Below are 24,739 nucleotides of genomic sequence, written 5' to 3'. Positions count from 1 at the left end.
AAAAACAAGCCCCTATGGAGTCACTGGCTTCAAAGACTAAAATAACATAATGAACACCATCATGTAAAATAAACCCATATGACTTCCTAACAAGCAAATGGTGCCATACCACGACACCTACATGGAATTTTGAAAAAAAAATATGTCTCTATTCCTAATACCTTCCTATGGGAAACTTACTAGATAAGACTTTTGAACATAACAACACAAGAATTGTTATGTTCAAATAAAGGCCTCCTCCTCCCCTTCAGCCTTGCCTCTCCATCTCCAAAATTGGTGTCTTTACCAATCTTATGTGTCACTTATTGTAAATAGCAGCAAATACTAAAGTTCCTATAGCCTAGGACCTCATAATCCGGAAATCCAGTCAGTACAGAATTCTTAAAAAAATAGTTTCAAACCCCTGGCTATCAGATATCACATACTACTCTGGTACACAGAAGTAGAGACTGGTGACAAATTTACCAAAACCAAGTCCCTGTGGAGTCACTGGTTTCAAAGACTAAAAAAACACAGTGAACACCATCACTAAAATCAAATCAGATGACTTCCTAACCAGCAAATGGCGCCATACTATGACACCTACACAGAATTTTGAAAAAAGCAGACCTCTTTATTCCCAATACCTTTCAAGGTTATTGGTCTGTGGTATTTCTCCAAAACAAACCTGATACCATCTCAGACCACACAATTTTACCTTGAGAGAGAGGAGCAATAACATAAGCATTACATCTCTCTTTATTGCCCTTACCAAATCCAGCTAAAGGGACCTACCCTAAGTTATTCCACTTCACATGAAGCACCAATATCCAAGGAGGGCCCAGCAACTGAACCAAACAAACCACTTCTGACCAGACATCTCCATTGGAAATTAGATGAACATAATGGAAATGACACAGTGATATGATAGCAATCTCACCATATTACCAATGTAACTATAATGATTTGAGGTACATCTAACTTCAATGTAACAGAATAACATATAAAATATAGTAAAAGAATCTAGATAAAATCTCCATGATTATACACAGCCAATCAAAATCAAATAAGAGTACAACATTAACATGAAATGTGTGTAAGCATAAAACAAAATTGAAAACTATACCAAAAAATCCCAACTTTTTTACAGTAAACAGGAAAACACAGAATTAATTCACCCAGAAGTGTATACCCCTTTGCAAGCACTTTTTTTTACAAAATGTATTGATTCTATAGTACAACACATGATAGCTACGCATTGGAAAACGTACAAGGTCTGGATATCCTAAGTCTACACAATTTATCATCACACAAAAGCTCTCAAAATCTGCTTCAGTCCTGGTTCTTTATCTAAACCTATGGCACCACTACAGGCATTGGCTTTAAGCCCAATATACATATGAGTCTCCAACCATTTGTAAAACAGCTCTTGGTATATTAGGTGAGTAAATAATGCTACGTCAATTATATTTGTCAGATAGTGGGTACATGAAGAATTTGGAAAAAAAGATAGCGAGCTATGGGAAACTTACTAGATAAGACTTTTGAACATAACAACACAAGAATTGTTATCTTCAAATAAAGGCCTCCTCCTCCCCTTCAGCCTTTCCTCTCCATCTCAAAAATTGGTGTCTTTACCAATTCTTTGCGTTACTTATTATAAAAATCAGCAGACAGTAAAGTTCCCATAGCCTAAGACCTCATCATCCAGGAAACCAGTCAGTCCAGAATTCTTAAAAAAATAGTTTCAAATCCCTGCCTATGAGATATCACATACTACTCTGGGACAAATAAGTAGAGACTGGTGGCAAATTTAATAAAAAAACAAGCCCCTATGGAGTCACTGGCTTCAAAGACTAAAATAACATAATGAACACCATCATGTAAAATAAACCCATATGACTTCCTAACAAGCAAATGGTGCCATACCACGACACCTACATGGAATTTTGAAAAAAAAATATGTCTCTATTCCTAATACCTTCCTATGGGAAACTTACTAGATAAGACTTTTGAACATAACAACACAAGAATTGTTATGTTCAAATAAAGGCCTCCTCCTCCCCTTCAGCCTTGCCTCTCCATCTCCAAAATTGGTGTCTTTACCAATCTTATGTGTCACTTATTGTAAATAGCAGCAAATACTAAAGTTCCTATAGCCTAGGACCTCATAATCCGGAAATCCAGTCAGTACAGAATTCTTAAAAAAATAGTTTCAAACCCCTGGCTATCAGATATCACATACTACTCTGGTACACAGAAGTAGAGACTGGTGACAAATTTACCAAAACCAAGTCCCTGTGGAGTCACTGGTTTCAAAGACTAAAAAAACACAGTGAACACCATCACTAAAATCAAATCAGATGACTTCCTAACCAGCAAATGGCGCCATACTATGACACCTACACAGAATTTTGAAAAAAGCAGACCTCTTTATTCCCAATACCTTTCAAGGTTATTGGTCTGTGGTATTTCTCCAAAACAAACCTGATACCATCTCAGACCACACAATTTTACCTTGAGAGAGAGGAGCAATAACATAAGCATTACATCTCTCTTTATTGCCCTTACCAAATCCAGCTAAAGGGACCTACCCTAAGTTATTCCACTTCACATGAAGCACCAATATCCAAGGAGGGCACAGCAACTGAACCAAACAAACCACTTCTGACCAGACATCTCCATTGGAAATTAGATGAACATAATGGAAATGACACAGTGATATGATAGCAATCTCACCATATTACCAATGTAACTATAATGATTTGAGGTACATCTAACTTCAATGTAACAGAATAACATATAAAATATAGTAAAAGAATCTAGATAAAATCTCCATGATTATACACAGCCAATCAAAATCAAATAAGAGTACAACATTAACATGAAATGTGTGTAAGCATAAAACAAAATTGAAAACTATACCAAAAAATCCCAACTTTTTTACAGTAAACAGGAAAACACAGAATTAATTCACCCAGAAGTGTATACCCCTTTACAAGCACTTTTTTTTACAAAATGTATTGATTCTATAGTACAACACATGATAGCAACGCATTGGAAAACGTACAAGGTCTGGATATCCTAAGTCTACACAATTTATCATCACACAAAAGCTCTCAAAATCTGCTTCAGTCCTGGTTCTTTATCTAAACCTATGGCACCACTACAGGCATTGGCTTTAAGCCCAATATACATATGAGTCTCCAACCATTTGTAAAACAGCTCTTGGTATATTAGGTGAGTAAATAATGCTACGTCAATTATATTTGTCAGATAGTGGGTACATGAAGAATTTGGAAAAAAAGATAGCGAGCTATGGGAAACTTACTAGATAAGACTTTTGAACATAACAACACAAGAATTGTTATCTTCAAATAAAGGCCTCCTCCTCCCCTTCAGCCTTTCCTCTCCATCTCCAAAATTGGTGTCTTTACCAATTCTTTGCGTTACTTATTATAAAAATCAGCAGACAGTAAAGTTCCCATAGCCTAAGACCTCATCATCCAGGAAACTAGTCAGTCCAGAATTCTTAAAAAAATAGTTTCAAATCCCTGCCTATGAGATATCACATACTACACAGGGACAAATAAGTAGAGACTGGTGGCAAATTTAATAAAAAAACAAGTCCCTACGGAGTCACTGGCTTCAAAGACTAAAATAACATAATGAGCACCATCATGTAAAATAAACTTATATGACTTCCTAACAAGAAAATGGTGCCATACCACGACACCTACATGGAATTTTGAAAAAAAAATATGTCTCTATTCCCAATACCTTCCTATGGGAAACTTACTAGATAAGACTTTTGAACATAACAACAAAGGATTTGTTATCTTCAAATAAAAGCCTCCTCTTCCTCTTCAGCGTTGCCTCTCCATCTCCAATATTGGTGTCTTTACCAATCTTATGTGTCACTTATTGTAAATAGCAGCAAATACTAAAGTTCCTATAGCCTAGGACCTCATAATCCGGAAATCCAGTCAGTACAGAATTCTTAAAAAAATAGTTTCAAACCCCTGGCTATCAGATATCACATGCTACTCTGGTACACAGAAGTAGAGACTGGTGACAAATTTACCAAAACCAAGTCCCTGTGGAGTCACTGGTTTCAAAGACTAAAAAAACACAGTGAACACCATCACTAAAATCAAATCAGATGACTTCCTAACCAGCAAATGCCGCCATACTATGACACCTACACAGAATTTTGAAAAAAGCAGACCTCTTTATTCCCAATACCTTTCAAGGTTATTGGTCTGTGGTATTTCTCCAAAACAAACATGATACCATCTCAGACCACACAATTTTACCTTGAGAGAGAGGAGCAATAACACAAGCATTACATCTCTCTTTATTGCCCTGATCAAATCCAGCTAAAGGGACCTACCCTAAGTTATTCCACTTCACATGAAGCACCAATATCCAAGGAGGGCCCAGCAACTGAACCAAACAAACCACTTCTGACCAGACATCTCCATTGGAAATTAGATGAACATAATGGAAATGACACAGTGATATGATAGCAATCTCACCATATTACCAATGTAACTATAATGATTTGAGGTACATCTAACTTCAATGTAACAGAATAACATATAAAATATAGTAAAATAATCTAGATAAAATCTCCATGATTATACACAGCCAATCAAAATCAAATGAGAGTACAACATTAACATGAAATGTGTGCAAGTATAAAACAAAATTGAAAACTATACCAAAAAATCCCAACTTTTTTACAATAAACAGGAAAACACAGAATTAATTCACCCAGAAGTGTATACCCCTTTACAAGCACTTTTTTTTCCAAAATTTATTGATTCTATAGTACAACACATGATAGCTACGCATTGGAAAACGTACAAGGTCTGGATATCCTAAGTCTACACAATTTATCATCACACAAAAGCTCTCAAAATCTGCTTCAGTCCTGGTTCTTTACCTAAACCTATGGCACCACTACAGGCATTGGCTTTAAGCCCAATATACATATGAGTCTCCAACCATTTGTAAAACAGCTCTTGGAATATTAGGTGAGTAAATAATGCTACTTCTATTATATTTGTCAGATAGTGGGTACATGAAGAATTTGGAAAAAAAGATAGCGAGCTATGGGAAACTTACTAGATAAGACTTTTGAACATAACAACACAAGAATTGTTATCTTCAAATAAAGGCCTCCTCCTCCCCTTCAGCCTTTCCTCTCCATCTCCAAAATTGGTGTCTTTACCAATTCTTTGCGTTACTTATTATAAAAATCAGCAGACAGCAAAGTTCCCATAGCCTAAGACCTCATCATCCAGGAAACCAGTCAGTCCAGAATTCTTAAAAAAATAGTTTCAAATCCCTGCCTATGAGATATCACATACTACTCTGGGACAAATAAGTAGAGACTGGTGGCAAATGTAATCAAAAAACAAGTCCCTATGGAGTCACTGGCTTCAGAGACTAAAATAACATAATGAACACCATCATGTAAAATAAACTTATATGACTTCCTAACAAGCAAATGGTGCCATACCACGACACCTACATGGAATTTTGAAAAAAAAATATGTCTCTATTCCCAATACCTTTCTATGGGATACTTACTAGATAAGACTTTTGAACATAACAACAAAGGAATTGTTATCTTCAAATAAAGGCCTCCTCCTCCCCTTCAGCCTTGCCTCTCCATCTCCAATATTGGTGTCTTTACCAATCTTATGTGTCACTTATTGTAAATAGCAGCAAATACTAAAGTTCCTATAGCCTAGGACCTCATAATCCGGAAATCCAGTCAGTACAGAATTCTTAAAAAAATAGTTTCAAACCCCTGGCTATCAGATATCACATACTACTCTGGTACACAGAAGTAGAGACTGGTGACAAATTTACCAAAACAAAGTCCCTGTGGAGTCACTGGTTTCAAAGACTAAAAAAAACACAGTGAACACCATCACTTAAATCAAATCAGATGACTTCCTAACCAGCAAATGGCGCCATACTATGACACCTACACAGAATTTTGAAAAAAGCAGACCTCTTTATTCCCAATACCTTTCAAGGTTATTGGTCTGTGGTATTTCTCCAAAACAAACATGATACCATCTCAGACCACACAATTTTACCTTGAGAGAGAGGAGCAATAACATAAGCATTACATCTCTCTTTATTGCCCTGACCAAATCCAGCTAAAGGGACCTACCCTAAGTTATTCCACTTCACATGAAGCACCAATATCCAAGGAGGGCCCAGCAACTGAACCAAACAAACCACTTCTGACCAGACATCTCCATTGAAAATTAGATGAACATAATGGAAATGACACAGTGATATGATAGCAATCTCACCATATTACCAATGTAACTATAATGATTTGAGGTACATCTAACTTCAATGTAACAGAATAACATATAAAATATAGTAAAAGAATCTAGATAAAATATCCATGATTATACACAGCCAATCAAAATCAAATGAGAGTACAACATTAACATGAAATGTGTGCAAGTATAAAACAAAATTAAAAACTATACCAAAAAATTTCCAACTTTTTTACAATAAACAGGAAAACACAGAATTAATTCACCCAGAAGTGTATACCCCTTTACAAGCACTTTTTTTTACAAAATGTATTGATTCTATAGTACAACACATGATAGCTACGCATTGGAAAACGTACAAGGTCTGGATATCCTAAGTCTACACAATTTATCATCACACAAAAGCTCTCAAAATCTGCTTCAGTCCTGGTTCTTTATCTAAACCTATGGCACCACTACAGGCATTGGCTATAAGCCCAATATACATATGAGTCTCCAACCATTTGTAAAACAGCTCTTGGAATATTAGGTGAGTAAATAATGCTACTTCAATTATATTTGTCAGATAGTGGGTACATGAAGAATTTGGAAAAAAAGATAGCGAGCTATGGGAAACTTACTAGATAAGACTTTTGAACATAACAACACAAGAATTGTTATCTTCAAATAAAGGCCTCCTCCTCCCCTTCAGCCTTTCCTCTCCATCTCCAAAATTGGTGTCTTTACCAATTCTTTGCGTTACTTATTATAAAAATCAGTAGACAGTAAAGTTCCCATAGCCTAAGACCTCATCATCCAGGAAACCAGTCAGTCCAGAATTCTTAAAAAAATAGTTTCAAATCCCTGCCTATGAGATATCACATACTACTCTGGGACAAATAAGTAGAGACTGGTGGCAAATATAATCAAAAAACAAGTCCCTATGGAGTCACTGGCTTCAAAGACTAAAATAACATAATGAACACAATCATGTAAAATAAACTCATATGACTTCCTAACAAGCAAATGGTGCCATACCACGACACCTACATGGAATTTTGAAAAAAAAAAATATGTCTCTATTCCCAATACCTTCCTATGGGAAACTTACTAGATGAGACTTTTGAACATAACAACACAAGAATTGTTATCTTCAAATAAAGGCCTCCTCCTCCCCTTCAGCCTTGCCTCTCCATCTCCAAAATTGGTGTCTTTACCAATCTTATGTGTCACTTATTGTAAATAGCAGCAAATACTAAAGTTCCTATAGCCTAGGACCTCATAATCCGGAAATCCAGTCAGTATAGAATTCTTAAAAAAATAGTTTCAAACCCCTGGCTATCAGATATCACATACTACTCTGGTACACAGAAGTAGAGACTGGTGACAAATTTACCAAAACCAAGTCCCTGTGGAGTCACTGGTTTCAAAGACTAAAAAAACACAGTGAACACCATCACTAAAATCAAATCAGGTGACTTCCTAACCAGCAAATGGCGCCATACTATGACACCTACACAGAATTTTGAAAAAAGCAGACCTCTTTATTCCCAATACCTTTCAAGGTTATTGGTCTGTGGTATTTCTCCAAAACAAACCTGATACCATCTCAGACCACACAATTTTACCTTGAGAGAGAGGAGCAATAACATAAGCATTACATCTCTCTTTATTGCCCTGACCAAATCCAGCTAAAGGGACCTACCCTAAGTTATTCCACTTCACATGAAGCACCAATATCCAAGGAAGGCCCAGCAACTGAACCAAACAAACCACTTCTGACCAGACATCTCCATTGGAAATTAGATGAACATAATGGAAATGACACAGTGATATGATAGCAATCTCACCATATTACCAATGTAACTATAATGATTTGAGGTACATCTAACTTCAATGTAACAGAATAACATATAAAATATAGTAAAAGAATCTAGATAAAATATCCATGATTATACACAGCCAATCAAAATCAAATGAGAGTACAACATTAACATGAAATGTGTGCAAGTATAAAACAAAATTAAAAACTATACCAAAAAATTTCCAACTTTTTTACAATAAACAGGAAAACACAGAATTAATTCACCCAGAAGTGTATACCCCTTTACAAGCACTTTTTTTTACAAAATGTATTGATTCTATAGTACAACACATGATAGCTACGCATTGGAAAACGTACAAGGTCTGGATATCCTAAGTCTACACAATTTATCATCACACAAAAGCTCTCAAAATCTGCTTCAGTCCTGGTTCTTTATCTAAACCTATGGCACCACTACAGGCATTGGCTATAAGCCCAATATACATATGAGTCTCCAACCATTTGTAAAACAGCTCTTGGTATATTAGGTGAGTAAATAATGCTACTTCTATTATATTTGTCAGATAGTGGGTACATGAAGAATTTGGAAAAAAAGATAGCGAGCTATGGGAAACTTACTAGATAAGACTTTTGAACATAACAACACAAGAATTGTTATCTTCAAATAAAGGCCTCCTCCTCCCCTTCAGCCTTTCCTCTCCATCTCCAAAATTGGTGTCTTTACCAATTCTTTGCGTTACTTATTATAAAAATCAGTAGACAGTAAAGTTCCCATAGCCTAAGACCTCATCATCCAGGAAACCAGTCAGTCCAGAATTCTTAAAAAAATAGTTTCAAATCCCTGCCTATGAGATATCACATACTACTCTGGGACAAATAAGTAGAGACTGGTGGCAAATATAATCAAAAAACAAGTCCCTATGGAGTCACTGGCTTCAAAGACTAAAATAACATAATGAACACAATCATGTAAAATAAACTCATATGACTTCCTAACAAGCAAATGGTGCCATACCACGACACCTACATGGAATTTTGAAAAAAAAAAATATGTCTCTATTCCCAATACCTTCCTATGGGAAACTTACTAGATGAGACTTTTGAACATAACAACACAAGAATTGTTATCTTCAAATAAAGGCCTCCTCCTCCCCTTCAGCCTTGCCTCTCCATCTCCAAAATTGGTGTCTTTACCAATCTTATGTGTCACTTATTGTAAATAGCAGCAAATACTAAAGTTCCTATAGCCTAGGACCTCATAATCCGGAAATCCAGTCAGTATAGAATTCTTAAAAAAATAGTTTCAAACCCCTGGCTATCAGATATCACATACTACTCTGGTACACAGAAGTAGAGACTGGTGACAAATTTACCAAAACCAAGTCCCTGTGGAGTCACTGGTTTCAAAGACTAAAAAAACACAGTGAACACCATCACTAAAATCAAATCAGGTGACTTCCTAACCAGCAAATGGCGCCATACTATGACACCTACACAGAATTTTGAAAAAAGCAGACCTCTTTATTCCCAATACCTTTCAAGGTTATTGGTCTGTGGTATTTCTCCAAAACAAACCTGATACCATCTCAGACCACACAATTTTACCTTGAGAGAGAGGAGCAATAACATAAGCATTACATCTCTCTTTATTGCCCTGACCAAATCCAGCTAAAGGGACCTACCCTAAGTTATTCCACTTCACATGAAGCACCAATATCCAAGGAAGGCCCAGCAACTGAACCAAACAAACCACTTCTGACCAGACATCTCCATTGGAAATTAGATGAACATAATGGAAATGACACAGTGATATGATAGCAATCTCACCATATTACCAATGTAACTATAATGATTTGAGGTACATCTAACTTCAATGTAACAGAATAACATATAAAATATAGTAAAATAATCTAGATAAAATCTCCATGATTATACACAGCCAATCAAAATAAAATAAGAGTACAACATTAACATGAAATGTGTGCAAGTATAAAACAAAATTGAAAACTATACCAAAAAATTTCCAACTTTTTTACAATAAACAGGAAAACACAGAATTAATTCACCCAGAAGTGTATACCCCTTTACAAGCACTTTTTTTTACAAAATGTATTGATTCTATAGTACAACACATGATAGCTACGCATTGGAAAACGTACAAGGTCTGGATATCCTAAGTCTACACAATTTATCATCACACAAAAGCTCTCAAAATCTGCTTCAGTCCTGGTTCTTTATCTAAACCTATGGCACCACTACAGGCATTGGCTTTAAGCCCAATATACATATGAGTCTCAAACCATTTGTAAAACAGCTCTTGGTATATTAGGTGAGTAAATAATGCTACTTCAATTATATTTGTCAGATAGTGGGTACATGAAGAATTTGGAAAAAAAGATAGCGAGCTATGGGAAACTTACTAGATAAGACTTTTGAACATAACAACACAAGAATTGTTATCTTCAAATAAAGGCCTCCTCCTCCCCTTCAGCCTTTCCTCTCCATCTCCAAAATTGGTGTCTTTACCAATTCTTTACGTTACTTATTATAAAAATCAGCAGACAGTAAAGTTCCCATAGCCTAAGACCTCATCATCCAGGAAACCAGTCAGTCCAGAATTCTTAAAAAAATAGTTTCAAATCCCTGCCTATGAGATATCACATACTACTCTGGGACAAATAAGTAGAGACTGGTGGCAAATTTAATCAAAAAACAAGTCCCTATGGAGTCACTGGCTTCAAAGACTAAAATAACATAATGAACACCATCATGTAAAATAAACTCATATGACTTCCTAACAAGCAAATGGTGCCATACCACGACACCTACATGGAATTTTGAAAAAAAAATATGTCTCTATTCCCAATACCTTCCTATGGGAAACTTACTAGATAAGACTTTTGAACATAACAACACAAGAATTGTTATCTTCAAATAAAGGCCTCCTCCTCCCCTTCAGCCTTGCCTTTCCATCTCCAAAATTGGTGTCTTTACCAATCTTTTGTGTCACTTATTGTAAATAGCAGCAAATACTAAAGTTCCTATAGCCTAGGACCTCATAATCCGGAAATCCAGTCAGTACAGAATTCTTAAAAAAATAGTTTCAAACCCCTGGCTATCAGATATCACATACTACTCTGGTACACAGAAGTAGAGACTGGTGACAAATTTACCAAAACCAAGTCCCTGTGGAGTCACTGGTTTCAAAGACTAAAAAAAACACAGTGAACACCATCACTAAAATCAAATCAGATGACTTCCTAACCAGCAAATGGCGCCATACTATGACACCTACACAGAATTTTGAAAAAAGCAGACCTCTTTATTCCCAATACCTTTCAAGGTTATTGGTCTGTGGTATTTCCCAAAAACAAACATGATACCATCTCAGACCACACAATTTTACTTTGAGAGAGAGGAGCAATAACATAAGCATTACATCTCTCTTTATTGCCCTGACCAAATCCAGCTAAAGGGACCTACCCTAAGTTATTCCACTTCACATGAAGCACCAATATCCAAGGAAGGCCCAGCAACTGAACCAAACAAACCACTTCTGACCAGACATCTCCATTGGAAATTAGATGAACATAATGGAAATGACACAGTGATATGATAGCAATCTCACCATATTACCAATGTAACTATAATGATTTGAGGTACATCTAACTTCAATGTAACAGAATAACATATAAAATATAGTAAAAGAATCTAGATAAAATATCCATGATTATACACAGCCAATCAAAATCAAATGAGAGTACAACATTAACATGAAATGTGTGCAAGTATAAAACAAAATTAAAAACTATACCAAAAAATTTCCAACTTTTTTACAATAAACAGGAAAACACAGAATTAATTCACCCAGAAGTGTATACCCCTTTACAAGCACTTTTTTTTACAAAATGTATTGATTCTATAGTACAACACATGATAGCTACGCATTGGAAAACGTACAAGGTCTGGATATCCTAAGTCTACACAATTTATCATCACACAAAAGCTCTCAAAATCTGCTTCAGTCCTGGTTCTTTATCTAAACCTATGGCACCACTACAGGCATTGGCTATAAGCCCAATATACATATGAGTCTCCAACCATTTGTAAAACAGCTCTTGGTATATTAGGTGAGTAAATAATGCTACTTCTATTATATTTGTCAGATAGTGGGTACATGAAGAATTTGGAAAAAAAGATAGCGAGCTATGGGAAACTTACTAGATAAGACTTTTGAACATAACAACACAAGAATTGTTATCTTCAAATAAAGGCCTCCTCCTCCCCTTCAGCCTTTCCTCTCCATCTCCAAAATTGGTGTCTTTACCAATTCTTTGCGTTACTTATTATAAAAATCAGTAGACAGTAAAGTTCCCATAGCCTAAGACCTCATCATCCAGGAAACCAGTCAGTCCAGAATTCTTAAAAAAATAGTTTCAAATCCCTGCCTATGAGATATCACATACTACTCTGGGACAAATAAGTAGAGACTGGTGGCAAATATAATCAAAAAACAAGTCCCTATGGAGTCACTGGCTTCAAAGACTAAAATAACATAATGAACACAATCATGTAAAATAAACTCATATGACTTCCTAACAAGCAAATGGTGCCATACCACGACACCTACATGGAATTTTGAAAAAAAAAAATATGTCTCTATTCCCAATACCTTCCTATGGGAAACTTACTAGATGAGACTTTTGAACATAACAACACAAGAATTGTTATCTTCAAATAAAGGCCTCCTCCTCCCCTTCAGCCTTGCCTCTCCATCTCCAAAATTGGTGTCTTTACCAATCTTATGTGTCACTTATTGTAAATAGCAGCAAATACTAAAGTTCCTATAGCCTAGGACCTCATAATCCGGAAATCCAGTCAGTATAGAATTCTTAAAAAAATAGTTTCAAACCCCTGGCTATCAGATATCACATACTACTCTGGTACACAGAAGTAGAGACTGGTGACAAATTTACCAAAACCAAGTCCCTGTGGAGTCACTGGTTTCAAAGACTAAAAAAACACAGTGAACACCATCACTAAAATCAAATCAGGTGACTTCCTAACCAGCAAATGGCGCCATACTATGACACCTACACAGAATTTTGAAAAAAGCAGACCTCTTTATTCCCAATACCTTTCAAGGTTATTGGTCTGTGGTATTTCTCCAAAACAAACCTGATACCATCTCAGACCACACAATTTTACCTTGAGAGAGAGGAGCAATAACATAAGCATTACATCTCTCTTTATTGCCCTGACCAAATCCAGCTAAAGGGACCTACCCTAAGTTATTCCACTTCACATGAAGCACCAATATCCAAGGAAGGCCCAGCAACTGAACCAAACAAACCACTTCTGACCAGACATCTCCATTGGAAATTAGATGAACATAATGGAAATGACACAGTGATATGATAGCAATCTCACCATATTACCAATGTAACTATAATGATTTGAGGTACATCTAACTTCAATGTAACAGAATAACATATAAAATATAGTAAAATAATCTAGATAAAATCTCCATGATTATACACAGCCAATCAAAATAAAATAAGAGTACAACATTAACATGAAATGTGTGCAAGTATAAAACAAAATTGAAAACTATACCAAAAAATTTCCAACTTTTTTACAATAAACAGGAAAACACAGAATTAATTCACCCAGAAGTGTATACCCCTTTACAAGCACTTTTTTTTACAAAATGTATTGATTCTATAGTACAACACATGATAGCTACGCATTGGAAAACGTACAAGGTCTGGATATCCTAAGTCTACACAATTTATCATCACACAAAAGCTCTCAAAATCTGCTTCAGTCCTGGTTCTTTATCTAAACCTATGGCACCACTACAGGCATTGGCTTTAAGCCCAATATACATATGAGTCTCAAACCATTTGTAAAACAGCTCTTGGTATATTAGGTGAGTAAATAATGCTACTTCAATTATATTTGTCAGATAGTGGGTACATGAAGAATTTGGAAAAAAAGATAGCGAGCTATGGGAAACTTACTAGATAAGACTTTTGAACATAACAACACAAGAATTGTTATCTTCAAATAAAGGCCTCCTCCTCCCCTTCAGCCTTTCCTCTCCATCTCCAAAATTGGTGTCTTTACCAATTCTTTACGTTACTTATTATAAAAATCAGCAGACAGTAAAGTTCCCATAGCCTAAGACCTCATCATCCAGGAAACCAGTCAGTCCAGAATTCTTAAAAAAATAGTTTCAAATCCCTGCCTATGAGATATCACATACTACTCTGGGACAAATAAGTAGAGACTGGTGGCAAATTTAATCAAAAAACAAGTCCCTATGGAGTCACTGGCTTCAAAGACTAAAATAACATAATGAACACCATCATGTAAAATAAACTCATATGACTTCCTAACAAGCAAATGGTGCCATACCACGACACCTACATGGAATTTTGAAAAAAAAATATGTCTCTATTCCCAATACCTTCCTATGGGAAACTTACTAGATAAGACTTTTGAACATAACAACACAAGAATTGTTATCTTCAAATAAAGGCCTCCTCCTCCCCTTCAGCCTTGCCTTTCCATCTCCAAAATTGGTGTCTTTACCAATCTTTTGTGTCACTTATTGTAAATAGCAGCAAATACTAAAGTTCCTATAGCCTAGGACCTCATAATCCGGAAATCCAGTCAGTACAGAATTCTTAAAAAAATAGTTTCAAACCCCTGGCTATCAGATATCACATACTACTCTGGTACACAGAAGTAGAGACTGGTGACAAATTTACCAAAACCAAGTCCCTGTGGAGTCACTGGTTTCAAAGACTAAAAAAAACACAGTGAACACCATCACTAAAATCAAATCAGATGACTTCCTAACCAGCAAATGGCGCCATACTATGACACCTACACAGAATTTTGAAAAAAGCAGACCTCTTTATTCCCAATACCTTTCAAGGTTATTGGTCTGTGGTATTTCCCAAAAACAAACATGATACCATCTCAGACCACACAATTTTACTTTGAGAGAGAGGAGCAATAACATAAGCATTACATCTCTCTTTATTGCCCTGACCAAATCCAGCAAAAGGGACCTACCCTAAGTAATTCCACATCACATGAAGCACCAATATCCAAGGAGGGCCCAGCAACTGAACCAAACAAACCACTTCTGACCAGACATCTCCATTGGAAATTAGATGAACATAATGGAAATGACACAGTGATATGATAGCAATCTCACCATATTACCAATGTAACTATAATGATTTGAGGTACATCTAACTTCAATGTAACAGAATAACATATAAAATATAGTAAAAGAATCTAGATAAAATCTCCATGATTATACACAGCCAATCAAAATCAAATGAGAGTACAACATTAACATGAAATGTGTGCAAGTATAAAACAAAATTGAAAACTATACCAAAAAAATGTCCAACTTTTTTTACAATAAACAGGAAAACACAGAATTAATTCACCCAGAAGTGTATACCCCTTTACAAGCACTTTTTTTTACAAAATGTATTGATTCTATAGTACAACACATGATAGCTACGCATTGGAAAACGTACAAGGTCTGGATATCCTAAGTCTACACAATATATCATCACACAAAAGCTCTCAAAATCTGCTTCAGTCCTGGTTCTTTATCTAAACCTATGGCACCACTACAGGCATTGGCTTTAAGCCCAATATACATATGAGTCTCCAACCATTTGTAAAACAGCTCTTGGTATATTAGGTGAGTAAATAATGCTACTTCTATTATATTTGTCAGATAGTGGGTACATGAAGAATTTGGAAAAAAAGATAGCGAGCTATGGGAAACTTACTAGATAAGACTTTTGAACATAACAACACAAGAATTGTTATCTTCAAATAAAGGCCTCCTCTTCCCCTTCAGCCTTTCCTCTCCATCTCCAAAATTGGTGTCTTTACCAATTCTTTGCGTTACTTATTATAAAAATCAGTAGACAGTAAAGTTCCCATAGCCTAAGACCTCATCATCCAGGAAACCAGTCAGTCCAGAATTCTTAAAAAAATAGTTTCAAATCCCTGCCTATGAGATATCACATACTACTCTGGGAAAAATAAGTAGAGACTGGTGGCAAATTTAATCAAAAAACAAGTCCCTATGGAGTCACTGGCTTCAAAGACTAAAATAACATAATGAACACCATCATGTAAAATAAACTCATATGACTTCCTAACAAGAAAAGGGTGCCATACCACGACACCTACATGGAATTTTGAAAAAAAAATATGTCTCTATTTCCAATACCTTCCTATGGGAAACTTACTAGATAAGACTTTTGAACATAACAACACAAGAATTGTTATCTTCAAATAAAGGCCTCCTCCTCCCCTTCAGCCTTGCCTCTCCATCTCCAAAATTGGTGTCTTTACCAATCTTATGTGTCACTTATTGTAAATAGCAGCAAATACTAAAGTTCCTATAGCCTAGGACCTCATAATCCGGAAATCCAGTCAGTACAGAATTCTTAAATAAATAGTTTCAAACCCCTGGCTATCAGATATCACATACTACTCTGGTACACAGAAGTAGAGACTGGTGACAAATTTACCAAAACCAAGTCCCTGTGGAGTCACTGGTTTCAAAGACTAAAAAAACACAGTGAACACCATCACTAAAATCAAATCAGATGACTTCCTAACCAGCAAATGGCGCCATACTATGACACCTACACAGAATTTTGAAAAAAGCAGACCTCTTTATTCCCAATTCCTTTCAAGGTTATTATTCTGTGGTATTTCTCCAAAACAAACATGATACCATCTCAGACCACACAATTTTACCTTGAGAGAGAGGAGCAATAACATAAGCATTACATCTCTCTTTATTGCCCTGACCAAATCCAGCTAAAGGGACCTACCCTAAGTTATTCCACTTCACATGAAGCACCAATATCCAAGGAGGGCCCAGCAACTGAACCAAACAAACCACTTCTGACCAGACATCTCCATTGGAAATTAGATGAACATAATGGAAATGACACAGTGATATGATAGCAATCTCACCATATTACCAATGTAACTATAATGATTTGAGGTACATCTAACTTCAATGTAACAGAATAACATATAAAATATAGTAAAAGAATCTAGATAAAATCTCCATGATTATACACAGCCAATTAAAATCAAATGAGAGTACAACATTAACATGAAATGTGTGTAAGTATAAAACAAAATTGAAAACTATACCAAAAAATCCCAACTTTTTTACAGTAAACAGGAAAACACAGAATAAATTCACCCAGAAGTGTATACCCCTTTACAAGCACTTTTTTTTACAAAATGTATTGATTCTATAGTACAACACATGATAGCTATGCATTGGAAAACGTACAAGGTCTGGATATCCTAAGTCTACACAATTTATCATCACACAAAAGCTCTCAAAATCTGCTTCAGTCCTGGTTCTTTATCTAAACCTATGGCACCACTACAGGCATTGGCTTTAAGCCCAATATACATATGAGTCTCCAACCATTTGTAAAACAGCTCTTGGTATATTAGGTGAGTAAATAATGCTACTTCTATTATATTTGTCAGATAGTGGGTACATGAAAAATTTGGAAAAAAAGATAGCGAGCTATGGGAAACTTACTAGATAAGACTTTTGAACATAACAACACAAGAATTGTTATCTTCAAATAAAATCCTCCTCCTCCCCTTCAGCCTTTCCTCTCCATCTCAAAAATTGGTGTCTTTACCAATTCTTTGCATTACTTATTATAAAAATCAGCAGACAGTAAAGTTCCCATAGCCTAAGACCTCATCATCCAGGAAACCAGTCAGTCCAGAATTCTTAAAAAAATAGTTTCAAATCCCTGCCTATGAGATATCACATACTACTCTGGGAAAAATAAGTAGAGACTGGTGGCAAATTTAATCAAAAAACAAGTCCCTATGGAGTCACTCGCTTCAAAGACTAAAATAACATAATGAACACCATCATGTAAAATAAACTCATATGACTTCCTAACAAGCAAATGGTGCCATACCACGACACCTACATGGAATTTTGAAAAAAAAATATTTCCCTATTCCCAATACCTTCCTATGGGAAACTTACTAGATAAGACTTTTGAACATAACAACACAAGAATTGTTATCTTCAAATAAAGGCCTCCTCCTCCCCTTCAGCCTTGCCTCTCCATCTCCAAAATTTGTGTCTTTACCAATCTTATGTGTCACTTATTGTAAATAGCAGCAAATACTAAAGTTCCTATAGCCTATGACCTCATAATGCGGAAATCCAGTCAGTACAGAATTCTTAAAAAAATAGTTTCAAACCCCTGGCTATCAGATATCACATACTACTCTGGTACACAGAAGTAGAGACTGGTGACAAATTTACCAAAACCAAGTCGCTGTGGAGTCACTGGTTTCAAAGACTAAAAAAACACAGTGAACACAATCACTAAAATCAAATCAGGTGACTTCCTAACCAGCAAATGGCGCCATACTATGACACCTACACAGAATTTTGAAAAAAGCAGACCTCTTTATTCCCAATACCTTTCAAGGTTATTGGTCTGTGGTATTTCTCCAAAACAAACATGATACCATCTCAGACCACACAATTTTACCTTGAGAGAGAGGAGCAATAACATAAGCATTACATCTCTCTTTATTGCCCTGACCAAATCCAGCTAAAGGGACCTACCCTAAGTTATTCCACTTCACATGAAGCACCAATATCCAAGGAGGGCCCAGCAACTGAACCAAACAAACCACTTCTGACCAGACATCTCCATTGGAAATTAGATGAACATAATGGAAATGACACAGTGATATGATAGCAATCTCACCATATTACCAATGTAACTATAATGATTTGAGGTACATCTAACTTCAATGTAACAGAATAACATATAAAATATAGTAAAATAATCTAGATAAAATCTCCATGATTATACACAGCCAATCAAAATCAAATGAGAGTACAACATTAACATGAAATGTGTGCAAGTATAAAACAAAATTGAAAACTATACCAAAAAAATCCCAACTTTTTTACAGTAAACAGGAAAACACAGAATTAATTCACCCAGAAGTGTATACCCCTTTACAAGCACTTTTTTTTTTACAAAATGTATTGATTCTATAGTACAACACATGATAGCTATGCATTGGAAAACGTACAAGGTCTGGATATCCTAAGTCTACACAATTTATCATCACATAAAAGCTCTCAAAATCTGCTTCAGTCCTGGTTCTTTATCTAAACATATGGCACCACTACAGGCATTGGCTTTAAGCCCAATATACATATGAGTCTCCAACCATTTGTAAAACAGCTCTTGGTATATTAGGTGAGTAAATAATGCTACTTCTATTATATTTGTCAGATAGTGGGTACATGAAGAATTTGGAAAAAAAAGATAGCGAGCTATGGGAAACTTACTAGATAAGACTTTTGAACATAACAACACAAGAATTTTTATCTTCAAATAAAGGCCTCCTCCTCCCCTTCAGCCTTCCCTCTCCATCTCCAAAATTGGTGTCTTTACCAATTCTTTGCGTTACTTATTATAAAAATCAGCAGACAGTAAAGTTCCCATAGCCTAAGACCTCATCATCCAGGAAACCAGTCAGTCCAGAATTCTTAAAAAAATTGTTTCAAATCCCTGCCTATGAGATATCACATACTACTCTGGGACAAATAAGTAGAGACTGGTGGCAAATTTAATCAAAAAACAAGTCCCTATGGAGTCACTGGCTTCAAAGACTAAAATAACATAATGAGCACCATCATGTAAAATAAACTTATATAACTTCCTAACAAGCAAATGGTGCCATACCACGACACCTACATGGAATTTTGAAAAAAAAATATGTCTCTATTCCCAATACCTTCCTATGGGAAACTTACTAGATAAGACTTTTGAACATAACAACACAAGAATTGTTATCTTCAAATAAAGGCCTCCTCCTCCCCTTCAGCTTTGCCTCTCCATCTCCAAAATTGGTGTCTTTACCAATCTTATGTGTCACGTATTCTAAATAGCAGCAAATACTAAAGATCCTATAGCCTAGGACCTCATAATCCGGAAATCCAGTCAGTACAGAATTCTTAAAAAAATAAACCCCTGGCTATCAGATATCACACACTACTCTGGTACACAGAAGTAGAGACTGGTGACAAATTTACCAAAACCAAGTCCCTGTGGAGTCACTGGTTTCAAAGACTAAAAAAACACAGTGAACACCATCACTAAAATCAAATCAGATGACTTCCTAACCAGCAAATGGCGCCATACTATGACACCTACACAGAATTTTGAAAAAAGCAGACCTCTTTATTCCCAATTCCTTTCAAGGTTATTGGTCTGTGGTATTTCTCCAAAACAAACATGATACCATCTCAGACCACACATTTTTACCTTGAGAGAGAGAGGAGCAATAACATAAGCATTACATCTCTCTTTATTGCCCTGACCAAATCCAGCTAAAGGGACCTACCCTAAGTTATTCCACTTCACATGAAGCACCAATATCCAAGGAGGGCCCAGCAACTGAACCAAACAAACCACTTCTGACCAGACATCTCCATTGGAAATTAGATGAACAAAATGGAAATTACACAGTGATATGATAGCAATCTCACCATATTACCAATGTAACTATAATGATTTGAGGTACATCTAACTTCAATGTAACAGAATAACATATAAAATATAGTAAAATAATCTAGATAAAATCTCCATGATTATACACAGCCAATCAAAATCAAATGAGAGTACAACATTAACATGAAATGTGTGCAAGTATAAAACAAAATTGAAAACTATACCAAAAAATTTCCAACTTTTTTACAATAAACAGGAAAACACAGAATTAATTCACCCAGAAGTGTATACCCCTTTACAAGCACTTTTTTTTTTACAAAATGTATTGATTCTATAGTACAACACATGATGGCTATGCATTGGAAAACGTACAAGGTCTGGATATCCTAAGTCTACACAATTTATCATCACATAAAAGCTCTCAAAATCTGCTTCAGTCCTGGTTCTTTATCTAAACATATGGCACCACTACAGGCATTGGCTTTAAGCCCAATATACATATGAGTCTCCAACCATTTGTAAAACAGCTCTTGGTATATTAGGTGAGTAAATAATGCTACTTCTATTATATTTGTCAGATAGTGGGTACATGAAGAATTTGGAAAAAAAGATAGCGAGCTATGGGAAACTTACTAGATAAGACTTTTGAACATAACAACACAAGAATTGTTATCTTCAAATAAAGGCCTCCTCCTCCCCTTCAGCCTTTCCTCTCCATCTCCAAAATTGGTGTCTTTACCAATTCTTTGCGTTACTTATTATAAAAATCAGCAGACAGTAAAGTTCCCATAGCCTAAGACCTCATCATCCAGGAAACCAGTCAGTCCAGAATTCTTAAAAAAATAGTTTCAAATCCCTGCCTATGAGATATCACATACTACTCTGGGACAAATAAGTAGAGACTGGTGGCAAATTTAATCAAAAAACAAGTCCCTATGGAGTCACTGGCTTCAAAGACTAAAATAACATAATGAGCACCATCATGTAAAATAAACTCATATGACTTCCTAACAAGCAAATGGTGCCATACCACGACACCTACATGGAATTTTGAAAAAAAAATATGTCTCTATTCCCAATACCTTCCTATGGGAAACTTACTAGATAAGACTTTTGAACATAACAACACAAGAATTGTTATCTTCAAATAAAGGCCTCCTCCTCCCCTTCAGCCTTTCCTCTCCATCTCCAAAATTGGTGTCTTTACCAATCTTATGTGTCACTTATTGTAAATAGCAGCAAATACTAAAGTTCCTATAGCCTAGGACCTCATAATGCGGAAATCCAGTCAGTACAGAATTCTTAAAAAAATTGTTTCAAACCCCTGGCTATCAGATATCACATACTACTCTGGTACACAGAAGTAGAGACTGGTGACAAATTTACCAAAACCAAGTCCCTGTGGAGTCACTGGTTTCAAAGACTAAAAAAACACAGTGAACACCATCACTAAAATCAAATCAGGTGACTTCCTAACCAGCAAATGGCGCCATACTATGACACCTACACAGAATTTTGAAAAAAGCAGACCTCTTTATTCCCAATACCTTTCAAGGTTATTGGTCTGTGGTATTTCTCCAAAACAAACATGATACCATCTCAGACCACACAATTTTAAATTGAGAGAGAGAGGAGCAATAACATAAGCATTACATCTCTCTTTATTGCCCTGACCAAATCCAGCTAAAGGGACCTACCCTAAGTTATTCCACTTCACATGAAGCACCAATATCCAAGGAGGGCCCAGCAACTGAACCAAACAAACCACTTCTGACCAGACATCTCCATTGGAAATTAGATGAACATAATGGAAATGACACAGTGATATGATAGCAATCTCACCATATTACCAATGTAACTATAATGATTTGAGGTACATCTAACTTCAATGTAACAGAATAACATTTTAAAATATAGTAAAATAATCTAGATAAAATCTCCATGATTATACACAGCCAATCAAAATCAAATGAGAGTACAACATTAACATGAAATGTGTGCAAGTATAAAACAAAATTTAAAACTATACCAAAAAAATCCCAACTTTTTTACAGTAAACAGGAAAACACAGAATTAATTCACCCAGAAGTGTATACCCCTTTACAAGCACTTTTTTTTTTTACAAAATGTATTGATTCTATAGTACAACACATGATGGCTACGCATTGGAAAACGTACAAGGTCTGGATATCCTAAGTCTACACAATTTATCATCACATAAAAGCTCTCTAAATCTGCTTCAGTCCTGGTTCTTTATCTAAACATATGGCACCACTACAGGCATTGGCTTTAAGCCCAATATACATATGAGTCTCCAACCATTTGTAAAACAGCTCTTGGTATATTAGGTGAGTAAATAATGCTACTTCTATTATATTTGTCAGATAGTGGGTACATGAAGAATTTGGAAAAAAAGATAGCGAGCTATGGGAAACTTACTAGATAAGACTTTTGAACATAACAACACAAGAATTGTTATCATCAAATAAAGGCCTCCTTCTCCCCTTCAGCCTTTCCTCTCCATCTCCAAAATTGGTGTCTTTACCAATTCTTTGCGTTACTTATTATAAAAATCAGCAGACAGTAAAGTTCCCATAGCCTAAGACCTCATCATCCAGGAAACCAGTCAGTCCAGAATTCTTAAAAAAATAGTTTCAAATCCCTGCCTATGAGATATCACATACTACTCTGGGACAAATAAGTAGAGACTGGTGGCAAATTTAATCAAAAAACAAGTCCCTATGGAGTCACTGGCTTCAAAGACTAAAATAACATAATGAACACCATCATGTAAAATAAACTCATATGACTTCCTAACAAGCAAATGGTGCCATACCACGACACCTACATGGAATTTTGAAAAAAAAATATGTCTCTATTCCCAATACCTTCCTATGGGAAACTTACTAGATAAGACTTTTGAACATAACACAAGAATTGTTGTCTTCAAATAAAGGCCTCCTCCTCCCCTTCAGCCTTTCCTCTCCATCTCCAAAATTGGTGTCTTTACCAATCTTATGTGTCACTTATTGTAAATAGCAGCAAATACTAAAGTTCCTATAGCCTAGGACCTCATAATGCAGAAATCCAGTCAGTACAGAATTCTTAAAAAAATTGTTTCAAACCCCTGGCTATCAGATATCACATACTACTCTGGTACACAGAAGTAGAGACTGGTGACAAATTTACCAAAACCAAGTCCCTGTGGAGTCACTGGTTTCAAAGACTAAAAAAACACAGTGAACACCATCACTAAAATCAAATCAGGTGACTTCCTAACCAGCAAATGGCGCTATACTATGACACCTACACAGAATTTTGAAAAAAGCAGACCTCTTTATTCCCAATACCTTTCAAGGTTATTGGTCTGTGGTATTTCTCCAAAACAAACATGATACCATCTCAGACCACACAATTTTACCTTGAGAGAGAGGAGCAATAACATAGGCATTACATCTCTCTTTATTGCCCTGACCAAATCCAGCTAAAGGGACCTACCCTAAGTTAATCCACTTCACATGAAGCACCAATATCCAAGGAGGGCCCAGCAACTGAACCAAACAAACCACTTCTGACCAGACATCTCCATTGGAAATTAGATGAACATAATGGAAATGACACAGTGATATGATAGCAATCTCACCATATTACCAATGTAACTATAATGATTTGAGGTACATCTAACTTCAATGTAACAGAATAACATATAAAATATAGTAAAATAATCTAGATAAAATCTCCATGATTATACACAGCCAATCAAAATCAAATGAGAGTACAACATTAACATGAAATGTGTGCAAGTATAAAACAAAATTGAAAACTATACCAAAAAATTTCCAACTTTTTTACAATAAACAGGAAAACATAGAATTAATTCACCCAGAAGTGTATACCCCTTTACAAGCACTTTTTTTTTTACAAAATGTATTGATTCTATAGTACAACACATGATAGCTACGCATTGGAAAACGTACAAGGTCTGGATATCCTAAGTCTACACGATTTATCATCACACAAAAGCTCTCAAAATCTGCTTCCGTCCTGGTTCT

Source organism: Rhinoderma darwinii (genome assembly GCF_050947455.1).
Source record: "Rhinoderma darwinii isolate aRhiDar2 chromosome 2 unlocalized genomic scaffold, aRhiDar2.hap1 SUPER_2_unloc_14, whole genome shotgun sequence".
Lineage (NCBI taxonomy): Eukaryota > Metazoa > Chordata > Amphibia > Anura > Rhinodermatidae > Rhinoderma > Rhinoderma darwinii.
The sequence above is the reverse complement of the archived record's forward strand: the minus strand, read 5'-3'. Positions refer to the sequence as shown.